The sequence below is a fragment of the Macrosteles quadrilineatus genome, unplaced genomic scaffold (genome assembly GCF_028750875.1).
Source record: "Macrosteles quadrilineatus isolate MER2022 unplaced genomic scaffold, UCM_ALF_1.0 Scaffold_3__2_contigs__length_128488019, whole genome shotgun sequence".
Lineage (NCBI taxonomy): Eukaryota > Metazoa > Arthropoda > Insecta > Hemiptera > Cicadellidae > Macrosteles > Macrosteles quadrilineatus.
Genome location: NW_026542596.1, coordinates 40,980,389 through 40,988,081, shown reverse-complemented (window position 1 = coordinate 40,988,081; position 7,693 = coordinate 40,980,389). Strand labels below are relative to the sequence as shown.

The following is a 7,693-nucleotide window of genomic DNA, read 5'->3' as shown; positions in this document are numbered from 1 at the left end:
ACACGAACTTCATCTGAAACTGGATACGTAGCTCTTTAAAATATGTAAACAAAAGCGTGCCACCACATAGGGGAGGCTCCACTTCTACCAGACGTGCTGTAGTGAGTCACCGTCACCCTAGTGATGAGGGGTGGACCTGTAGGGGAAGTGGGGTGGGGGAGAAGGGTTCGCTTCGCTCAACGACGCACAACGCTCCCTTCGGCTCACGGCTCAGTCGTGTGTTGTTTCGGTGCGTGGTTCTAAATCGTCCCAATGTGTTTTTGTGTGTGGATTACTTCTTTCATGGAGTCCACTCCTTCATAGTCAGCTGGTGAGTACAACAATGCGTTGATCAGCTGTTTAATCCATTGTTGAAACTAATGAATATTCAACCCTGTAGCGTCACTGTAAACAAAGATTTGTTTATATCTAGTGCGCATGTCTTGGCGACTTGTTGATGGAAATTAAATGTACGGAATTGTTGTATTGTTTTAAATTAATACTGTAAGTTCAACTGAGAATTTAACTGTTGTTACTGTTACATAGTTTTATTAGTTGGTAATGTTTTATTACTTACTGGAATCGAATGAACGCAATATACTCGATTGGCTATTGATTTTTACGCATTAAAAATTTTTCGATGAATTAAGTTCTTAAGCGTCAGTCAATAAACAAATCGAACATTTACAGCAAAATTACGTTTTGCAAGTACGTAGCAATTTCACCTAATGTAGTTTACAATTTTGCTATGTTGTTATTTAGTCATTTTTAGTCTTGTTCTACATTTCTAAAGCAACCAATGATATTGCATCTTGCTATGAATAACGTACAAGTATAAATGCATCCGAATATTAATTATCTACGGAAGAAGTTTGTGCTGCACGATGGTTCTAATGAAAATTCAGGATTTTTTATATTTTGAGAGTAAAAATTTGTAAGATGCTATTTTTGAAAGAAAAAAAAACCCATAACACCCAGTTCCTATGGCCCGATCTTCCTTGTTCACAAAATCATAGAGTCTAAGTGTATCCACCCCTAAACGTTAATACCAAATTTGGTCAAAATTGGACCAAAATTACTCGAACTACCGAGTTCACGGACACATATGTGTAAATACAGTACATCCAAGCCAATCGAGTTTTTGACCTCTGAGGACTTCAAAATGAAAAGGAACTTGGTCCCAGGTCTAGGTCTTGCCGTGCCACCTACGCCTACGGTAATAGCGTATTCCCTCCAAGGAAATTTGGTAAAATGTATTTTACATAAGCACACACAAATTTAATTTTCCATAACTGATATAAAACTAACACAAAACCAAATATTGAAAATTAAATTTAAATTATATTTATATATTTAAAATTTATAATAATAAAAAAACAGTATAGTAAATCTAACACGACATTGGGATGTCTACTTATAGTATATTTATAGACAAAGATTATTTAATCAACCCACCACTGACTTAATCACCTGTAAATAAAGCTGACTTTTGTTGTAATTGAAGACCTTTGTTTGTAAACATGTACATTGAAATGTAAACATTCAACAGATCAAAATGAGTCAGGCATTCCAATTCTAAACCCTATTCAGTAATTTGTACATTGAGAGCTTCGTCTTCATTAAAACTACCATCAATTTGTGTTTTAGCATAGATGAAGTGGTTTTAGCTTTGATGGAACAATTCGAAATATGTTACGTGGGTGATTTTTTTTTATAGAATTCAGTGTTAGAACATAGTGTTGGCAGAGTTGTCATGAAGGTAAGACTATTTTGTCTGTATGTATAATGATTTTTGATATTTTTTTGTAGCCTAATCTTAACTTATGTATATCTGTTATAGTTATTTGAAAAAATCTATGTAATCATGTTACACAGTGTATTATTGTAAGCTACAATCTAGAGTAATACAATAACAAACTGACATAAAACACCAAATCAACCTGTAGATTGTGCTTTAGGATATCAATGAAGTCTGAGTATCTTCAGTCAATCAATGCCTTGACCTTCATTATTTGAAATTAGCCTATATAAGGATACTAATTACCGTTGAAGAGTACCTACAAGTATAATTTTATCCGCTAACCTACTGTAAAATTTGAAGACCTTAGGTGTGTGTTTCATGTTAGAAACGTTTATAATGCGATTTCAATTGATTTAGAGTTTGATTTATGATTCATTTTTTATTTATACAACATATCAGTGGACGAGCAGTTGTAGACACGATTTTATCGTTTTATTTGGGAAACAACGTTAAACAGCGTAAATAAAAAATTGAAAACAACAAAATGCTTTCTACCTAAACCGTATTTCGTTAAACTCTTAATTGATGTCTTCAATGGTTTCATAAGGTGGATAACTCAACCAGGGAGTTACGATACCGTACTATATTTATTATTTACGTAGATTCCAATTATATATCGCGCCAAACTGTTTAGTCTGGCTCTAAAATCACTGATGTTCGAATCAGATGTCGAAGCATCTGATTACAGATACAGATAGCAGTGACATCCGGCGAGTCACAGCTGTTTAACACACGTAGCCACAGCCTCCTATGTGTTGTTGAGTGTTTGACTTCCGTGTCCGGCGCGGCGACTATAAATGGCAGTGGTTTGGCTTCCTCCCTTCTATCCAGTCATTGACACTGTCCACTCAACTTCACCCCCCCCCCCCCTTCACCTTATTTCCACCCAATGGTCCCCACTTTTTTGTCAGATGGTTTCAACCATCGGATCGCTGACACTAATATTTACCAGAAGCGTAAACAAAGTCCTTCAGAGTGAAGAAAAAGTCAAGCGAAGAAAGTGTTTGGTCCTATGAACATAAACTCCTGTCTGCGCAATGGTTATAATAAGAATCTAAGTTCTTTATTACAAAATATATAAAAAAAAACAGTGTATTGGAAAAGTCACGTTACAATAGTAAAATGAATATCTCTTGATTAGGATAATATCAACTTAAAGGTGGCATCGCAAATTATGAAAACTTGTAGATCATTGAATTAGCGTTGCATTTGTGATAACAATTAAGATGGAGGTGCTTATGAGCGTATTTGAACCCAAATTAGAATGAAGAATGAGTATTTATGTAACGAAATAAGACGTTATGTGTAACCTTGTCACAGACCAACTGTTTATTTAGACTGGACCTCATATTGTTGAGCGCTCGCCCACTGTACGACACTCTCACTGTGGTGCAGTCGTCCACTGCCCGCCGTATATAGAAAAGGCGCTAAAAGCCACAGCATTTTCTCAGGATTTGGCTAGTTTATAACCAGGCGAGCACTATCATACCACTATTGACTATTAGAGTAAAAGATAACACACACCTTGGTTTATTATTGACGCCACCCAATGTCACATGATAATATTTGCATCTGAAATATATTCTAATACTTCGATACGATGACATGTAGATTGTAGCGTAAACTTGCTCCTTATCAAAGTTCTCACCTATTTACTGTGCTTCCATGCATTACAGCCTGGATCATGTGCCTACACCCACTTCCATACAGCTTGGCTTAAATCTATGTACCAAGGCTGTACATAATTCTTTTCAACATACATCCTTTCCTTGTCTTTTTTCAACGCCAGTGGCATTTTACAAGAAGTTGCTAGAGAAATAAAGTTTTTTATGGGTCGGTGGGGAATCGAACCCGTCACTCCAGCACCGTAGTCCGAGACGCTTACCACTATCATTGACTTTATATCTACATCTGGTGTAGATATAAAGTCAATGCCACTATATAGGCTAGCGCTAGCAACACACCCAATCTTCGCCCTCGGTACGCACAATGATGACGTCGTAAAAATCTAATCACTCCCAGAGACGTACTATATACAGTGATACTGGGGTGTCTACCGCATGCAGTGCTGGACTGTGATTCCTCTGTTCTGTTGTCTGTATGTCTGTTTGTCCTGCATCTGAGGCTCATTATGCGTCTGTCTGTCTGTCTGTTGTATACATGACACATGTGACGTGTTTACCATAACACGGACCATCCATATTCCATACAATGGTCCCTCGGCCACGTGTCCTGCGTGGTGGCGACGGATCAAATCTGCTCTAGCTGATGAATGGAATGATGCACACAAGTGCTCATCCGTGCTACGACGTGTTTGGTAATATCTACTCATTTTACAAATCGACGACGTTTGATTTAGGAGTTAATCTAGTAAGTAACTGACTTTGGGTAGTGCAGGTATATTGTATCGTCAAATAATCTTTTCGTGCGCGTTTTATAATATTATGATGTATCATCATCAACGGCAATATTATTGTCACGTGTTCTTAATCGAAATCGTCTTCTTGTTCTTCTTCAATATCCACCACTATTCACTACAATTGTCATGTTATTTGTTACCATCGTCATCGCCATCATATTCCTCATCAATTTTCTCTGCCTTCCTTTTCTCCTAATCAACGAAAATCATTTTAATAATCATCATCCCCCTCCTCTCCCCCTCCACTTCCTCCTCCTCCTCATCATTATAATGATCACTATAGTCATAATCACAAACATCATTATCATTATAATTATCACACCACCTTTATCATCGTCATCATCCGTTTACCTACAGTATCGTATCATATTTCGCATGCCAGAATGCGTGCTACTAATCTCTACACTGTACAGGGGGTTCGATAATTCTTTGCTCTTCGCCTAATTGAATTGACAGATACGACGCTCTGGAGAAATCATCACCGTATCCCCTGTGTAAACACTGGACGCCCATCACGAAAATGGTGTGTCGACCATAAAAAGTTATGGCGTTAATTGTTATAAGTGGTATTACTGACCCTCTTACGCTTATAAAACACGTCAATATTAACATGTCAATTCTTAAGTATATTATCATTGCCAGTTTTATAAATTTGAATAGGTCAATATAATGTTTGGCAGTGTATTACTTTTTGTTAGTTGTCAATAATATTACAAGTTCCCACCCATATCTTTTTAAATAAAGTATCTAGCTGATCCTTTTAGCTATCTGCTGACGTCATTGTTTGTAAGAATAAATACGATTTTCATGCGAAAAACGTTGAAACCATTGCGTCATTTTACTTGATAAATTACGATACGACCAAAGGTATGGCATCTTGACACTTCTAACATGCCATCAATGAGTATTTGTAAATATTATTGAATTAATATTTTAAATCGATTTAACCATTCATGTACTACCCACTGAACGCTTGATTAGCCACTAGTTTAAGAGCAGTTGGAAGTCATAAGCACAGGGTTGAACAATAAAGGATCCTAGTAAAATCTATTCGGTGAAAGCGGTGTATTTTTCTCGCCCTGAGTACGATTACTTTGGCGACGCGGCTGGCTGGAAAGCCGCTATTATCATGATTGTTGTATTGTGCCATGTTCTGCCACCTCGCGTCTCAAAAACCCTTAAACCCGCGAGTTCAAACTACCGGGTGTTTCTAAATGAATAGCTGGGTTTTAACGCTTTATAACTTTTATACTATTAAACTTACCACCATAAAATACGCATCAAATAAAAAAGCAACTCAAAGAGTTTATGCCTTCCAAGGACACATTATTTAACAAAATCGATCCAACAGAACTGTATATTTAATTGTACAAAGTTAAAAAGTAATCTCCAACTTTTTTTCACCACTAGAAATTCGGAGGTTGCTTGACGTTTTTGCAAATAACTTTTAAATGGTGAGGAAATCGACCAATGTGGAAGGTAATATTCCGAAAGAAAATAAAATTTCCTACAATCTACTACTATGCATTTCAGGAAAATACTCAATAAATGTAGCCTAAATTTGGCTTAAAATAAAAAAGTGTGAAATTTAATGTTTGCTATGTTTATTGTCTACATTGAAGACAGGGATTTTCAATTTTTTCATTTTGAGGCAATTTTTGGTACCTTTCTTGAGTATTTTCAAAAAATGCATAATAGTAGATTGTAGGAAATTTTATTCTCTTTCGGAATATTACCTTCCACATTGGTCGATTTCCTCACCATTTAAAAGTTATTTGCAAAAACGTCAAGCAACCTCCGAATTTCTAGTGGTGAAAAAAAGTTGGAGATTACTTTTTAACTTTGTACAATTAAATCTACAGTTCTGTTGGATCGATTTTGTTAAATAATGTTTCTTTGGAAGGCATAAACTCTTTGAGTTGGTTTTTCATTTGATGCGTATTTTGTGGTGGTAAGTTTAATAGTATAAAAGTTATAAAGCGTTAAAACCCAGCTATTCATTTATGGACACCCGGTATTTCCCCACAAAACGAGTTCTTTCTTATAACAGTTTAGTGTGTCATCTGTTATAATTCGATATGAAATGTCTCAGTAATTTCATTGTTTCGTGAGTGGAAAGTCAAAGACTCCTCTAATTATGAGGTAAGTAAATAAAATGTATTGTTAAAAGCTCATATCTGGCGTCCCCATCACAATTGATAAGATTTAAATGTCTTCTAAAATTAAGAGAATCATAATTAATTACTTTATTATTACAATTAAAATATAATTTATTATTACAGATCCTATTTCTCAAACAAGTATAAACTTATTTTTTTTACTGAACTGTAAAATAACATTTCTATTGTCGTTTGAACTAACGCATACGGATCTCATTTTGACCACATACATGTACATATTTTTACTCTTTTAAACACGCAAGTCAACTTTACCAAATCACTCAGAAAAAAAAATTACATACAAATTGCGGACGTAACATCAAAAGCTGTCAAAACTCAAATTCGGTCAGTGCCCCCTTGACTGCGCTTGTGTTTAAGCAGTTTGGTACACGTTTGTCACCGTCACAGTATGTGTAGGTGTGGGTGTGTGAGTGAGTGTAGTAAGTGGTGCAAGTGTGTTTGCGTGATGAGCGCCCTACTCTAATGAATGGGAATGCGATAGTTATATCATTAGAGGAATCTCCCGCTCTCCCATGCATCTTAATACCAGTAGCCCAGTAGTCTGTCTACAGTCTACATTGTAGTGAACTACCAGTAGCTCTCCGCTCTTGTATACAGTGCTACTAGTAGACAGGATGAGAGGTAATACGTTTTTCACTCTTTGAGCTTTATTTTGTGTTAAAGTAGTAGAGTATTTAATGGAAAACGTTTTTATACTTTTGCATTTTCTTCGTGGTTCAAAGGTCCGTACAAATTCTATAGATCAGTTCCATTCATTAAAAGAACTTTTTCTATTAAGAATCTCTTGATGAACTCCAACAAATTTTAAGAACGTATTTTGTATCTTTTGAAGACCCTCTCTCGGTGTGTCCTGGCTCCAAAACAGCATCTGAAAATTCAAATATAGGCTAGATTATACATGATTGCTTGGTAAAATGTTGTTGTCAACATCTCCTAGACATGAAAATCTCAAATGATTTTTCTATTATGATATAATTACTCTATAAAATATGAGTATAGTATGCGGACTAATTAGGAATTTTTATGCGATTTATCGTGTAAGATCAAAATATAGGCTTTGACTCAATAGTCAGTGATATAGGCTACATTCTTACAGTTAAACCGAAAGAAATTGAGTTGAATTTAACACATGTAGTGTATGCATAATTTGGCGAGTATCAAAGTACAACAGATTAACCCATAGATAAAACCATATAAAACCCATATCCCCTTATGAAACAGCTGAGACAATTTTATTGTTAGTTCTGTCCGGTGCATTCGGTGCACTGTAGGGGTCGTGTTTTGATTACAATTCATTTCTTGTTATTTCAGTGA

At 35.7% G+C, this 7,693-nt stretch overlaps 1 protein-coding gene across 3 annotated transcripts in view; it reads left to right on the top strand.

Annotated features, from left to right (window-relative positions):
* Nucleotides 1–204: 204 nt before the first annotated feature.
* Nucleotides 205–7,693, top strand: part of LOC128988519 (proton channel OtopLc-like) — a 72,853-nt gene continuing 65,364 nt past the window's right edge. The window contains exon 1 of one of the 3 annotated variants that reach the window (XM_054409888.1): nucleotides 205–310. The gene's annotated coding sequence lies outside the window, so the exon portion shown is untranslated. Of the gene's footprint in view, nucleotides 311–1,561; nucleotides 1,739–7,693 lie in introns of those variants that run through there. The other 2 variants (XM_054409887.1, XM_054409893.1) reach the window with 2 other exon arrangements.